General features: G+C 35.9%; 1 protein-coding gene and 1 pseudogene across 1 annotated transcript in view; one reads left to right on the top strand and one right to left on the bottom strand.

The window, feature by feature from the left end:
• UNC13C (unc-13 homolog C) overlaps nucleotides 1-17,617 on the bottom strand; it is a 591,853-nt gene that overhangs the window by 131,701 nt on the left and 442,535 nt on the right. The gene's annotated exons all lie outside the window — the stretch shown is intronic.
• LOC114905016 lies at nucleotides 6,851-10,059 on the top strand (annotated as a pseudogene).

Raw genomic sequence — 17,617 nt, 5'->3', positions numbered from 1 at the left:
AAAAAAAAAAAAATACGGGCACCCAAAGAAGCTACTGGCATTAATTGACAAGCCATGGAGCAAGGGTATAAAAAATAAACAAAAACAAGCTTCATTTACATTGTACTTTTATCCATAGGCCTAGCAGTCCTAGCAATAGAGGTAGTACAGAGTATTTCCATGAAAGTTAGTACTTAGGACCAAAATGTGGATTTCATTCACTTGTGCAACATATCTACTGATTATCTACTGTGAACCAGGTACTATGCTGCATACTGAAAGTACAGCAAAGAAGAAAACAGAGCATTCCTGGGATTTTGGAATTTATAATATAGTGAGGAGAGGCAGACAATAAAAACCCGTCAATATAATGCGAAGTAGTGTAAGTGTTCTGGAAAAATAAAATGCAGGGTAAGGGAGCAGATGAGCTGAGCGTACATTTTCTTCGATAGGGCGCTAAGGGAAGATCTCTAATGAGGCGACATGAAAGCAGAACTGAATGAAGTCAGAGAGCAAACCATGCAGCCATCTTCTGGAAGAGCATTTCAGGTAGAAAACATAGCAAGTGAAGTAGCCCTCGAGCCACAGAGTGTCCTTGATAAGTTCAAGGAGATGCAAGGAAGCCAGTGTGGCTGAAGCAGAGTGAGTGATTGAGAGTGGTGAGAGCTGATTTCAGAGAGAAGCTAGGGTCAGGTCACATAGGATCTTGAATTCTATGATAAGGACCTCTCGTCCTAAGAGTTATGGAATAACGCTGGAGGTTTTTGGTCTCATTTTACATTGGTAAAACATCACTTTGGTTGCTGTCTGGAGAACAGATTACAGGGACCTAAAAGTGGAAGCAGCAGTGTATAGAGGAGCCACTGCAGTAGAATGAACAATGGACAGACCTGGCTGTTTGGACTTGGGTGGTAACAGTGATGACTGTGGTAGATGTGGTGCAGCATAAAGTCTAATCCTGGTTCTGTGTCTTTCCATCATATAACCTTGCCTCTTACCTCTTCTCTGCCTAGATAAGCTTTCTAAGAACAGATAACACAACAGATAAGATAAATGTTTGATTCCTCACACCACCTTGTCTGCTCAGACAAGGATAAGATAAATGGATAGATGGATGGATAAAAGAATGTAAAGGTTGTATCCAGTTCTTTTGCCATCTCTATTCCTTCATTTTCTCCTCAGTTTTGCTGAGAATAGACCAGGTCATCAATCAAACTGATAGAGGACATGTTTAACATTGGACATGGTCTAAAAGTTTGCTGGTGTACAGCTTCCCATGGGGAAGAGCCACTGCTGTGTCTTAAAAGACCTAATTTTCTGCCTTAAAATAAAAAGCCCTGTGTATATCAATAAGAATTATCAATAAAATATAAACAATTTTATTCCATATACATAGCTCATAAAAAATACTCATAAATAATCAGTTTCATGTATTTCTCAGGTTATAACATATATTGCAAAATCATTGCTTGTAGCTTTTTCTTAAAAGACTTAAATCTTTATGGGTTTCATTTCTTTTAGTTTCCTGTACATTTTCTCATTACTTATTTAAATGTAACCTGTAGTTGAGATTCTGTTTTAGGATAAAATTGATTTCTATCAATTATTTACAACTTATAAAAAAAAATAGGGATTTATCTTTTTGGTAGATTTCAACTAAGTCATTTTCTCTTTGCTTTCTGAGTTGCAATCATCTGTTTATTACTTATAAAGGAAATGGAACTAATAGATAAGTCATGAACAGTTAAAAAATGCCTCACTTAATTTATATTTTAGCCACAAGTGATTAAAATATCCTAAATACTTGATTACTTTTAATTTTATTAATGGTGGTAATGGTTATTTTTTAAACTTTATTGATAATTTCCTTGGGAATTCTCACTTTAAAAAAAAGACAATGGCCTTAAACATGTGAAAAACGCATAACTTCGTTAATACTTAAAGAAATGAAAATTTAATGAGATGGTAGTTATCTATCATATTGCTAAAGTAGAAAATACAGTGTTCTGCTTTTTAGGGAAAAGTTAGCAATACATTTCAAAATTTTAAATGTGCATATCTTTTGGCAATTCCACTTCTAAAATTTCCTGTCTAAATATACTTGTACATGTAAACAAAAAATATATGTACAGAGTTATTTATATTAGCAAAGTATTAAAAATAGTCTAAATATTTATTGATATAAGAAGAATTAAGTATGTTTTATACAACCATTCTATTGAAAACAATATAATTGTAATAGAGAATGAGGTAGATCTAAATGTATTTACACAGTACAAACTTCAAGTTATATTGTTAAGTAAGATAGCAAGGTGAAGAAGAGTATGGATAATATATTACCACTTATGTAGAAAAGAAAAAAGATAGGTGCACACATACATGTGTATGCTTAGAATATTTCTGGAAATACACAAGAAACTGGAAACAGTGGTTAACTTGTCAGGTAACAAAAAGAAACTTTTCACAGAATATTTTTTGTACTGTTTTAACCATGTACCTGTATTTTCAAAAACTAGTAACTTATTTAAAAAATACAACTAGAAAAAGTAAAGAGCAAAATAGACAATTTAGGAAAATAAATCAGTACTTGAAGCCTAGCTTAATAAAATCCTCTAGGATGCAGGGATAATTCTTAGAGAAGAAAATTAGAGAATAAATGATTGATACAGTAGTCAGAGAGACTTCTATAACTAGAGAGGAGAGATCCAACATAAGGAGAAAAAAAAAAGTTAAACAAATGGAACAGAATCAATAATAAGATGCATAATTAAAGAGAACAATCTTTTAGTGGGAGAGAGAGGAAAGCAAGTATGAAGTTAAGAAATTCTCTACTAGTGAAGAGATACTCACGTCTAGGTACTAATGAATAATAAATAATAAATAAAAATAAATAATAAAACACCTGCCAAAATGTTTGAAAGACAAAATAAAGGAAAAAAATCTTTTAGGCTTATAAACAGAAAAGCAAGTATATAAAATTATTTAAAGCAGGCTGACCTGTGATCCTTCCATTCCGTAGAGGCTATGGGATAACAAAACAACATCTACAGAGTCATGAGAGGAAAATTTGCAGTGGACCGAAGAATTTTACATACTGATTTGTTTTTGGCATGAAGGCAAAGTACATACAGCTGAACTGGCTCTACTAATCAACATGCAAAGATATGGAGGGATTGGTTCCTTCTTTCATGAAGCATGTAGATAAACCATAAAAGTGATACATCTTATCATGAATCATTTTTCGTTACAGAAATAAATCTATTTACTGGACACAAGGAGTTCTTTTGTTCTAGCCTCTCTCCCCCTCAGGCCAGACTTGTACCAGATTCAGAAGTCTAATTAAATAGGAACTACAATTTTTATTAAAGGATAAAACAGCCACCATCTATGCCAAGAAAAATGACTGAATGAAAAGATCCAAAAGGTTATTATGGGTACCTCTGGATAACTCTTCTCCCCTATGTACTTGTATTTAAATAAGAATGATTTTTCATGTTTATTCTGGAAATGAAGATACATATTCACTGAAAAATATTCAAACAATACAGAAAAGTTCAAAGAAAAATATCAATTACCATCAATCCCATGATTCACAGATATGTTGTTAAACTATGCCTGATTACCCTTCAGAATAACACTGTATGAATTTATGTATCTAAAATATATGTGTGCATACAATTTGTATAAATGCTTTATGTTCTATAACCCACTCCTTTCACTCAACAATCTTCCATGCCAATAAAATTAATGTCATCATTTAATATGGTTTTTAAAAACTATGCTTTGTGTATTCTTGGGCATACACTTCTACATATTTCTGTTATATTCTCCAGATCGGTCTGAGCTTAGAGAATAAAAGATCTTTCTGTTACATCATACGACTTCATCAAGGGGGTTGATACACAAAAAGTGAGTTTCAGATGGATTGTAGATCTAAAATAGAAAGGTAAACAATAAAGCTTTTAGAAGAAAATGTAAGAGATTATTTTCATAATCTTGGGTAGGCAAAGATTAATTAAAGAGGACAAAAACAGTACTACTAATAAAGGAGGTTACTGATAAATTGCACTGTTTAAACTTAGAACCTCTATTTTTCAAAAGAAATCATTAAATGACATGTTAAAAAGGCCATACTACCCAAAGCAATCTACAGGTTTAATACAACCCCTATCAAAATACCATGACATTTTTCACAGAACTAGAACAAATCATCCTAAATTCATATGAAACCACAAAAGACTCAGAATAGCCAAAGCAATCTTGAGAAAAAAAGAACAAAGCTGGAGGTATCACACTTTCAGACTTCAGAAGATACCACAAAACTACAGTAATCTAAACAGCTTGGTACTGGCACAAAAACAGATACACAGATCAGTGGAACAGGATACAAAGCCCAGAAATAAGCCCACACACCTATGGTCAATTAATCTACAACAAAGGAGGCAAGAATATATTATGGAGAAAGGACAGTCTCTTTAACAAGTGGTGCTGGGAAAACTGGACAACTACATGTAAAACAGTGAGATTAGAACATTTCCTCACACCATAAAGAAAAATAAACTCAAAATGCATTTAAAAATTAAAAAATAGAAACAAGCAAAAGGCAAACAAACAAAAATAAAGAAAATAAGTAGAATATTTCTATAAAATGAGGACGAGAAACCATAAAGCTCCTAGAAGAGAACATAGGCAGAACACACTTTGACATAAATCGTAGCAATATTTTATTGGCTCTGTCTTCTAAGGCAAAAGATAAAAGCAAAGACACATAAATGGAACCTAAGTAAACTTAAAGCTTTTGCACAGCAAGGGGAACCGCTGACAAAAGTGAAAAAAATCTACTGAATGGGAGAAAATATTTGCTAATGATATGACTAACAAGGGGTTGATATACAAAACATATAAAAAGCTCATACAACTCAACATCAAAACAAAACAACAACAAAAAACACCAAACACCACAATCAAAAAATGGGTAGAAGACCTGAATAGACATTTTTCAAAGGAGACATACAGATAGCCAACAGGCACATGAAAAGCTGCTCAACTATGCTAATTATTATAGAAATGCAAATAAAAACAAGGTACCACGTCTCATCTGTCAGAATGGCTATCATCGAAAAGTCTACAGGGCTTCACTGGTGGCACAGTGGTTGAGAGTCTGCCTGCTGATGCAGGGGACATGGGTTCGTGCCCCGGTCCGGGAAGATCCCCCATGCCGCGGAGCGGCTAGGTCTGTGAGCCATGGCCGCTGAGCCTGCGGGTCCGGAGCCTGTGCTCCACAATGGGAGAGGCCACAACAGTGAGAGGCCCACATACCGCAAAAAAAAAAAAAAAAGTCTACAAATAAAAAATGTCGGTGAGGATGTTGAGAAAAGGGAACCCTTGTACATTGTTGGTGGGAATGTAAATTAGTGCAGGTACTATGGAAAACAGTATGACACTTCCTCAAAAAACTAAAACTAGAACTACCATATGATCCAGCAATCCCACTCCTGGGCATATATTCAGAGAAGATGAAAACTCTAATTCAGAAAGATACATGCACCCCATGTTCTTAGCAGCATTTTTACAATAGCCAAGACATAGAAGCAACCCAAGTGCCCATCAACAGACAAACAGATAAAGAAGATGTGGTATATATATACAATATTTCTCAGCTATAAAAAGAATGGAATTCTGCTATTTGCAGCAACATAGATGAACCTAGAAAATACTATGCTTAGTAAAATAAGTCACATACACGTGGAATCTAAAAAAATAATACAAGTGAATGTATACTCAAAACAGAAAAAGACTCACAAATTTAGAAAACAAACTAGTGGTTACCCAAAGGAAGAGGGAAGGGGGGAGAGGCATATTAGAGGTATGCGATTAAGAGATACAAACTACTATAAAATAGATAAGCAACAAGGATATATTGTATAGCACAGGGAATTACAGCCATTATCTTGTAATAACTTTTAATGAAGTATAATCTGTGAAAATACTGAATCACTAAGCTGTATACCTGAAACTAATATAATATTGTAGATCAACTATACATCAATAAAGACATTATTAAGAGAGTAAAAAAGCAAGTCATAGACTGAGAAAATATTTGCAATACAAATATCCAACAAAAGGCTAATATCTACAATATATAAAGAGCTTAAAATTTTTAAGAAAATGTCAGAGAGCTCAATTAAAAAAATGGACAAAAGATTGAAAAGGTAGCTCACAAAAGAAATAGCCAAATGGCCAAAAACCTTATGAAGAAGTATCTCACTTTCTTAGTCATCGGGAAAGCAGAAATTAAACTACAATTTTAATTATCATTACACGTCTATCAAAATGGCTAGAATGAAAAAGACAGGCAATAGCAAGTTGGTGGAGATGTGGAGCAACTGGAACTTGTATACACTGTTGATGGGTCAGGTAACTGGTATAATCACTTTGGAATACTAGTTTGTAATATCTACTAAACTGAACATATGCATCTCTATGACTTAGTAAGTCCACTCCTTGGGTATATCTATGACAGATATGTGTACATATATATCCACTGAAATGTGAATAAGAACATTCATAGCACCACTTTAATAGTCTAAAATTGGAAACTACCCAAATATACCTCAATAGTAAAATGAATAAATACATAGTGGCATATTTGTACACTGGAACATAATACTGTAATGAGAATGAACAGACTATGTGGGTAATATCTCAAAAAAATAATGTTCAATGAAAGAATCCCAGCACAAAATAGAATGTATTCTATGGTTTGATGTAAATGAAGCTCCACAACAGGCAAAAGTATTATATCATGTTAGAAGTCAAAATAGTGAGTAATTTTATCAGAGGCATTAGGTAGTGACTGGAAAGGAACATGATGGGGACTTCTGAGGTTCTGTTAACAGGTAAGTGCACTGTGTATAAATCTATCCAGCTGGACACCTATTATTTGCACACTTTCTCTATGCATGTTATAGTTCAATAAAATGTGTACTCAGTAAAAATATACCTCATCCTCTAGGCAATGGTCATCGATTAAAGGTACTTCATGTACTGGAGGATTTATGAACATATAAATTACATGATGTCAACTGCACTATATCTAGGCCAACACTTTTCAGAATAGACAGAGTATGAAAAACACAGCATCTTGGTATTTTTCCCCTTCTTTATTTGAACTTACCATCGATAAAATTCCCACCTGAAAGTTAAAAATACTAGTCAAATATTTTGTTTACATTTGCAATACTACTTTTATATAATCAATCGCTCATATTCATTTACCTAAATTTTTCATTGTGTCAGCTAACAAATTTTACTCTTTATGTGAAAATTAAGACAAAGAGAATCAATATATGTAGGGAACTATTTAAGCACAGACTTATTCTTTTCTCTTTCCCTTTTTATTTATTCATACTACATTGTAATTTAACTTAATTCAACAAGTATAATTGATTGTGATGTGCAAGCCACATATTGTGCTATGGGAATACAAAAGAAGCCGAGGATATAATCCCCACATTTAAGAAAAAGTATAGAAAAACTCATGTCTTTGGGGTTAGATGGATGCACTGGAGGAAAGATCTGAGACAGCAAGGGAGACAGAGACATGAATTTTTGTCTTGAATCCATCACTTACTGCCCTGTCAACTTGGGCAAACCATTTTACTCCTAGAAGGCTCAGTTTCCTCTTGTGTAAAATGGGACTGTAACTCTATCCCCCTTCAGGATGTTTTGTGAAAGTTCAGTGAGATAACACTGTATAAATGTGCCATCACTGAAATATACTTTATAAATGGCAGTAATTGTTACAACTAATTGTAGTTGTAACAAGAACTACCATATTAAAAGACTATTACAGTAACTTGGTTAAAAAGGATTAGACACAGAAAATGACATTGTTTAGCCAATTTTTCATCTCTCTTATTCAGAAATAGTGAATTGTACAATATTTTATTTTGATATAATGTAAAAATTACAGAAATGTTGCAAGACTAGTACAATGAACTCCCATATCTTCTTTACTCAGACTCAACAATGGTCAATATTTTGCCAAATTTGCATGATGTCTCTAGTTCATATATATTTAATATATATACACATACATATCTAGATGTATAAAAATATATAATTATTTTTATGAAATACGGTAAGGGAAATATCCATTGATTTCTATGTTCTTGAATGTTTATATGTATTGAATTCTGTCAAATACTTTTTCAGCACCCATGGAGACTACCATCTGCTTTTTCTTCTTATGCCTACTAATATGTTATATGATATTAGTGGATTTCCCAATAATAAACTAGCCTTTTGTCTTAGTCTGTTTGGGCTGCTATAACCAAATGCCATAGACTAGGTGGCTTATAAGCAACAAACATTTATTTCTCACAGTTCTAGATCTAGGAAGTCCAAGGTCAAGCCTCCAGCATGGTCATGTTCTGGTGGAGGCCCTTTCGGTCTTGCAGAATGTGACTTCTTTTATCTTCACAGTGTGGAAGGGGCTTGGGAGTTCTCTGGGGCATTTTTAAAAAAGATCCTAATCACTTTATGACTAGAGACCCTGAAGATATCTCCGTTATCTTTAAGATCCAATAAATTTACCAGGATCTGTTTCAAAGTTGACAATTCCAAGTTGATTTTCTAGTATTAAGTCAGCCTTGTCAATTTGTACCTGGAAGTCTTTTATTTCTATAAAATTTTCTTTTATTACAGTTTTGAACATAAATTCTATTGCTTTCTTTTGTTTTCCCTTCTCCAGGGACTCTATTTCCACATATTAGATTTTCTTTACCTATCTTCCATTTCAACAACTGTCTCTGACTCTCTTTACTTCTTTGGAAACTCCAATTACACATATAAGAAGTTATCACTTGCTAGTATTAGTCCATGCTGACCTCTCACTCAGCTCGGGAGTCATACTAATGATTCCTTGTATTTTCTTATTAACTCTTACTCTAATCAAGCTATAATGTGGAGACTCCCCCGCCTTTTTTTTTTTTTTATCATGTGAACCCTAGTGTTTACATCAGTGTTTGCAAAAAGTAGGAGCTCAAAAAACTTTGAATAAATGAATTGGAATTAATCATTCAAGGGCTAAAAGGATTGGCTAAATAACTATGGAGACCACTACATATAAATAATTATCTTATGATGTATTCTTGGTGACTGAATATATATATATATAGGATAATCTGAGGATGAGTGGAGTCACAAAATAGTACAGTTCATTTGAAATCTGGGAATTTACCCTGTTCTCTTCACTGTCTCATTAGTTATCATTTATTTTTTGGTTCATTTGTTGCTTCTTTCAAGCTGAAGTACCTCACAGACTATTCCAAAAGCAGATAACAATAGCATCAATACATGTTGCATGACACTGAATGCTGCTACCAGATAAGTATTATCAATTTAATATACAGAAAAATTCTAGGGATTGGCGAGGAGGGGGCGGGGTGTGGCCAGGCCAGCTCTGGGGACGCCACATGCTGCATCTGCCCCCAGGCACGCCCGCCGCCGCTGCCCTTGCTGTGGAGCCATGAGGAGCCCTGTGGAGCTGAGCTCATGAGCTAACCCTAGCCAGGGGCCTGGAGCCAGCCGGCAGGCATCCTGGAGGCGGCAGCACAAGGAGGAGCCTGACGCACATACTTGGCCCTGTGAGGGGTGCGGCGTTGGTGGCTCCGGCCCCTGGACCAGGGAGTGGTGGCCCAGGACCCTGCATCTACTTTCAGAGCCGCCCTGGGGCTGCAGGCGAGGGCCCAGGTGGCGCAGACGATGAGGGACCAGTGAGGCGCCAAGGGAAGGTCGCAGTCAAGTACAACCGCAAGGAGCTACGGAAGCGCCTCAACCTGGAGGAGTGGATCCTGGAGCAGATCACTCACCTCTACAACTGCCAGGAAGAGGAGATCCTGGAGCTGGAAATTGATGTGGATGAACTCCTGGACATGGAGAGTGATGAATGACACCCGAGCTGCCAGGGTCAAGGAGCTGCTGGTTGACTGTTACAAACCCACTGAGGCCTTCAGCTCTGGCCAGCTGAGCAAGATCTGGGGCATGCAGAAGCTGAGCACACCCCAGAAGAAGTAAGGGTCCTCTACCCAGGTGAACGATGGCTCCCACAGGACAATTGCTGACCCCCAACCTCGTAGCAACAGTAATACCAGGGGAGCCCTGTGGCCAGGCCTGGTGCCATGAGCAGGGCTCCCCAGGCCCCTGGCCCAGGGACCTCTTCCCTGCACCCTCAGTTTTCCATTTTGGGGGTTTTATTATTATTAAACTGATGGGACTTTTTGTGCTTTTATATTGACTGTGGTGCAGGCCCTTTAGCAGAGCTAGGATATGCCTTTGATGCAGTTAAAAAAAAATTCTACTGTATATATAGCAAATCAGCTTCCATTATCCTTGGAGCTAGACAATAAATGAAAATTTGAGTGAAGCATGTTATTACAGAAGTTTTAAGATATAGAGAAAATCAATGTGTGAAGACCTCTGAAATTGTTTATCCTTTAAAAGCACTGCATTTGTGAGTTCTTAATACCTTTTCATCAGTCAGGAAAATAGTGAATAAAGTTGCATTTCTGTTAGTGCTACATTAATTTAACTCTCATTTTCTACCAAAAAATCCAACAAATTTATCTGAAGCAGTACTGCCTATATATGTGTGGGGTTGCTGTTGAGAAACTAAGCTGTTCAAATGAAGTCAAGTAAAAGGCTTTTAAACTTAAGACCTGTCTTTTTCCTTGTACTAACTACAGCCACTATAAAGTTTAAAAAATATTTAACTCATATACATTTTGCTCCTTTAGAAGAATCAATTAAATCCAAATAAAAAATATATCAATCTGACGCTTTATCTACACAGTTAATACATTACTAAATATATACTAATTGTAATGTTTATTTTGAAGAATGGGAAGATTTATTAATACTTCACACTAAAATATCAATATAAAATAATTGGACCTGCCTCTGCAGCGGACACTCCAACACTAACACAGAATAGGCTTTTGTTTCCCCTGGCTGCTTTCACTAAGGCATGACCCACAGGAGTCTCCTCTCAATGTCCAGAGATAGACTCATCCACCAGAGGGCAGACAGCAGAAGCAAACAGAACTACAATCCTGCAGCCTGTGGAAAGAAAACCACATTCACAAAAGGAAAGACAAAATGAAAGGCAGAGGACTATGTACCAGATGAAGGGACAATATAAAACACCAGAAAAACAACTAAATGAAGTGGACATAGGCAACCTTCCAGAGAAAGAATTCAAAATAATGATAGTGAAGATGATTCAGGACCTTGGAAAAAAAAATGGAGGCAAAGATCAAGAAGATGCAAGAAATGTTTAACAAAGACCTAGAAGAATTAAACAACAAACAAACAGAGATGAACGATAGAAAAACTGAAATGGAAAATACACTAGAAGGAATCAATAGCAGAATAACTGAGGCAGAAGAACGGATAAGTGACCTGGAAGACAGAATGGTGGAAATCACTAGCACAGAACAGAATAAAGAAAAAAGAATGAAAAGAAATGAAGACACCCCAAGAGACCTCTGGGACAACATAAAACGAACCAACATTTGCATCACAGGGGTCCCAGAAGGAGAAGAGAGAAAGGACCTGATAAAATATTTGAAGAGATTGTAGTCAAAAACTGCCCTAACATGGGAAAGTAAATAGCCACCCAAGTCAAGGAAGGGCAGAGTCCCAGCCACAATAAGCCCAAGGAGAAACATGCCGAGACACACAGTAATCAAACTGACAAGAATTAAAGACAAAGTAAAATTATTAAAAGCCAAAAGGGAACAACAACAAACAACATACAAGGGAACTCCCATAAGCTAACAGCTGATTTCTCAGCAGAAACTCTACAAGCCAGAAGGAGGCTGCACGATATACTTAAAGTGATGAAAGGGAAGAATCTACAACCAAGATTACTCTACCCAGCATGGCTCTCATTCAGATTCAACGGAGAAGTCAAAAGCTTTACAGACAAGCAAAACTAAGAGATTTCACCACCACCAAACCAGCTCTACAACAAATGCTAAAGGAACTTGTCTAAATGGGAAACACAAGAGAACAAAAGGACCTACAAAAACAAACCCCAAACAATTAAGAAAATGGCAATAGGAACATACATAACGATAATTACTTAAATGTGAATGGACTAAATGCTCCGAACAAAAGACACAGGCTCGCTGAATGGATACAAAAACAAGACCCATACATATGCTGTCTACAAGAGATCCACTTCAGACCTATGGACACATACAGACTGAAAGTGAGGGGGTGGAAAAAGATATTCCATGCAAAAGGAAAGCAAAAGTAAGCTGGAGTAGCAATACTCATTATCAGATAAAATAGACCTTAAAATAAAGAACGTTACAAGAGACAAGGAAGAACACTCCATAATGATCAAGGGATTAATCCATAAAGAAGATACAATAATTATAAATATACATGCACCCAACATAGGAGCAGCTCAATACATAAGGCAACTGCTAACAGCTATAAAAGAGGAAACTGACAGTAACACAATAATAGTGGGGGACTTTAACACCTCACTTACACCAATGGACAGATCATCCACACAGAAAATTAAGGAAACACAAGCTTTAAATGACACAATAGACCAGATAGATTTAATTGATATTTATAGGACATTCCATCCAAAAACAGCAGATTAACTTTCTTCTCAAGTGCACAAAGAACAGTCTCCACGACAGATCACATCTCGGGTCACAAATCAAGCCTCGGTAAATTTAAGAAAATTGAAATCATATCAAGCATCTTTTCTGACCACAACGCTATGAGATTAGAATTACAGGGAAAAGAAAACGTGAAAAACATAAACACATACAGGCTAAACAATATGTTACTAAATAACCAAGAGATCACTGAAGAAATCAAAGAGGAAATCAAAAAATACCTAGAAACAAATGACAATGAAAACATGATGATCCAAAACCTATGGGATGCAGCAAAAGCAGTTCTAAGAGGGAAGTTTATAGCAATACAATCCTACCACAAGAAACAAGAAAAATCTCAAATAAGCAATCTAACCTTACACCTAAAGGAGCTAGAGAAAGAAGAACAAATAAAATGCAAAGTTAGTAGAAGAAAAGAAATCATAAATATCAGAGCAGAAATAAATGAAATAGAAACAAAGAAAACAATAGCAAAGATCAATAAAATTAAAGGTTGCTTTTTTGAGAAGATAAACAAAACTGATAAACCTTTAGTCAGACTCATCAAGAAAAAGAGGCAGAGGACTCTCAAAGCAATAAAATTAGGAATGAAAAAGGAGAAGTGGCAATGGACACTGCAGAAAAAAGCATCATAAGAGGCTATTACAAGCAACTCTATGCCAATGAAATGGACAACCTGGAAGAAATGGAGGAATTCTTAAAAAGGTATAACCTTCCAAGACTGAACCAGGAAGAAATAGAAAATATGAACAGATCAATCAGAAGTAATGAAATTGAAACTGTGATTAAAAATCTTCCAAAAAACAAAAGTCCAGGACCAGATGGATTCACAGGTGAATTCTATCACACATTTAGAGAAGGGCTAACACCCATCCTTCTCAAATTTTTCCAAAAAATTGCAGAGGAAGGAACACTCCCAAACTCATTCTATGAGGCCACCAGACACCAAAACCAGACAAAGATACTACAAAAAAGGAAAATTGCAGACCACTATCACTGGTAAATATAGATGCAAAAATCCTCAACAAAATACTAGCAAACAGAATCTAACAAACATTAAAAGGATCATGCACCATGATCAAGTGGGATTTATCCAAGGGATGCAAGGATTTTTCAGTATATGCAAATCAACTAATGTGATAAACCATATTAACAAACTGAAGAATAAATCCATATGGTCATCTCAATAGATGCAGAAAAGACTTCTGACAAAATTCAACACCATTTATGACGAAAACTCTCCAGAAAGTGGGCATAGAGGGAACCTATGTAAAATAATAAAGTCCATATACCACAAACCCACAGCAAACATTATTCTCAATGGTGAAAAACTGAAAGCATTCCTCTAAGATCAGGAACAAGACAAGGATGTCCACTCTCACCACTATTATTCAACATAGTTTTGGAAGTCCTAGCCACAGCAATCAGAGAAGAAAAAGAAATAAAAGGAATACAAATTGGAAAAGAAGAGGTAAAACTATCACTGTTTGCAGATGACATGACAGTATACATAGAGAACCTTAAAGATGCTAACAGAAAACTACTAGAGCTAATCAATGAATTTGGTAAAGCAGCAGGATACAAAATTAATGCACAGAATTCTCCTGTATTCCTATACACTAATGATGAAAAATCTGAAAGAGAAGTTAAGGAAACACTCCCATTTACCATTGCAACAAAAAGAATAAAATACCTAGGAATAAACCTACCTAAGGAGACAAAAGATCTGTATGCAGAAAACTATAAGACACTGATGAAAGAAATTAAAGATGATACAAACAGATGGAGAAATATACCATGTTCTTCGATTGGAAGAATCAACATTGTGAAAATGACTCTACTACCCAAAGCAATCTACAGATTCAATGCAATCCCTATCAAACTACCACTGGCATTTTTCACAGAACTAGAACAAAATATTTCACAATTTGTATGGAAACACAAAAGAGCCCAAATAGCAAAAGCAATCTTGTGAAAGAAAAACAGAGCTGGAGGAATCAGGCTCCCTCGGATTCCAGACTATACTACAAAGCTACAGTAATGAAGACAGTATGGTACTGGCACAAAAACAGAAATATAGATCAATGGAACAGGATAGAAAGCCCAGAGATAAACCCACACACATATGGTCACCTTATCTTTGAGAAAGGAGGCAAGAATATACAATAGAGAAAAGACAGCCTCTTCAATATGTGGTGCTGCGAAAACTGGACATCTACATGTAAAAGAGTGAAATTAGAAGACTCCCTAATACCATACACAAAAATAAACTCAAAGTTGATTAAACACCTAAGTGTAAGGCCAGACACTATAAAAACTCTTAGAGGAAAACATAGGAAGAAAACTCTTTGACATAAATCACAGCAAGATCTTTTTTGACCCACCTGCTAGAGAAATGAAAATAAAAACAAAAATAAACAAATGGGACCTAATGAAACTTAAAGCTTTTGTACAGCAAAGGAAACTATAAACAAGACGAAAAGACAACCTTCAGAATGGGAGAAAATATTTGCAAACTAATCAACGGACAAAGGATTAATTTCCCAAATATATAAACAGCTCATGCAGCTTAATATTAAAAAAACAAACAACCCGATCAAAAAACGGGCAGAAGACCTAAATGGACATTTCTCCAACGAAGACATACAAACGGCGAAGAGGCACGTTAAGTACAAGTCAAAACTACAATGAGGTATCACCTCACATCAGTTAGAATTTGCATGATTAGAAAATCTACAACAACAAATGCTGGAGAGGGCATGGAGAAAAGGGAACCCTCTTGCACTGTTGGTGGGAATGTAAACTGATACAGCCACTATGGAGAACAGTATGGAGGTTCCTTAAAAAACTAAAAATAGAACTACCATATGACCCAGCAATCCCACTGATGGGCATATACCCAGAGAAAACCACAATTCAAAAAGACACATTCACCCCAATGTTCATTCCAGCACTATTTACAACAGTCAGGTCACGGAAGCTACCTAAATGCTCATCGACAGATGAATGGATAAAGATGTGGTACACATATACAATGGACTATTACTTAGCCATAAAAAGGAATGAAATTGGGTCATTTGTAGAGATGTGGATGGACCTAGAGAATGTCATACAAAGAAGTCAGAGAGAGAAAAACAAATTTCCGAATATCGTATATTAACGCATACATGTGGAATCTAGAAAAATGGTACAGATGAAGCAGTTTGCAAGGCAGAAATAGAGACACAGATGCAGAGAATAAACGTATGGACAGCAAGGGGGGAAAGCCGGGGTGGGGGGGGGGTTGTAGTGGGATGAATTGGGAGATTGGGATTGACATATACACTAATATGTATAAAATAGATAACTAATAGAAAAAATTTGGAAAGCACTTGCAAGGCAGTTTATATCTCAGAGGGAATTTCTCTATTCCAGGAAGATTTCTTTCAAGTAGCTAATAAAAGGTGAACACATCAGCAGAAAAATGGTCAAACTCATGAATGGAAAAGGAAATACAAATGACTAGACAGGAAAAGATGATCAACTGTACTTGTTGTTAGAAAAGGAAAATCCAATCCCAAGATAATTTCACCCAGGAGATTGATAACAATTAAGCATATTGATAATACCTGGTATTGGCAAGATATGGAGAAGCAGACACCTTCAAAACCATTAACAGAAATCTTTAATGATACAACTTTACTGGAAATTACTATCAATACTGGATTTACATTTCTTAGCCCACTGCTTTTTTCTCTTCGCAATCACTACTGTCTTCATTTTTTGTGACTTGATAACTATGTAGATGACCTAGTTAGTGTCTTGGTTCTCAGCTCTGAGCTCCACTCTCCCTTGGGTTTGTCCTCCCTCCCACAACAGCCATCCCTTTCTATGGTCTGACCTTAGATCATGTCGGTACCAACAAGCGCGCTCACTCTAAATCTCAATTTTTAGCATTCTGCTCTTTGAAAGGCATTGTGCTCTTTGACTACTACTTTACCTCGCTCCCTCTTATATCCACTGAGACCCACATTTTCTCTCTAAATGACCTCATTCATAACTTTACTTTCTCTTTAACTACCTGAGAGTCTACGGTCCATGACTGTAATCTCTTTTTTTATATATACCCTCAAATACTTGGCGTCTCCCTTTGTCATACTCTCCTGGCCAAGGACAAACCTGTGTAAAACCAATTCCTTATCTCTTCTGTGCCTGTATCCTAGTGTCTCAACAGGACTGGAAAAAAACATCACCATGCTGGCTGTTGTTATCTAAAATAATGGCCACAAATGTCAAAAGGGCCCTCCATATGGACAGCCGTCTCCACAGTTCACTAAGCACTTGGTCCCTATCCTCTGAGAGTATTATTTTATATTCCTGTTCTTCTCTTTCCACAAACATACAAGAACCCTTGTCCTCTCTTCACTCTTAGCAGATCACTGAGATTCCACTACCACATTTACCATTTTGCCTCCTAAAGCCATGTACTTTTCCTCTCCTCTTGCTACTATGACTGAACTACCTCTACTACTACCTAAAGCTAAGCAGTCCACTTGTGTACTGAATAATAGCCAACTTCTCCCACTCAAAGACCTGGCTGTTGCAATCATGTACTTTCTCTTCTGCATCATAAATTTTTCCTCTGTGCAAGTGAATTATTCCCATAACCACAAAAACACATGACATATTTCTATTATAAAATGGATTTTTAACACTAAATGAAGACCAAAGGGATCAAAGAATTAACATACATACAGAAATAACATTAGAAACTAACAACATATTTTGCTGGATAACACTGAAACTAAAAGAAACCATAAAGATAGATCATATGATATAAAAAAAACCTTATAACAAAAATAATGCAATTTAAATGGAATCCATCCTGAAAAAAATATATGCAGCAATAGTTTTAAAAATTAAAAGCTATATTGTATAAAGAAGCCATACAGATT

This window comes from Monodon monoceros, unplaced genomic scaffold, assembly GCF_005190385.1.
Source record: "Monodon monoceros isolate NGI ecotype Baffin Bay Population unplaced genomic scaffold, NGI_Narwhal_1 Super_Scaffold_21, whole genome shotgun sequence".
Lineage (NCBI taxonomy): Eukaryota > Metazoa > Chordata > Mammalia > Artiodactyla > Monodontidae > Monodon > Monodon monoceros.
The sequence above is the reverse complement of the archived record's forward strand: the minus strand, read 5'-3'. Positions and strand labels throughout refer to the sequence as shown.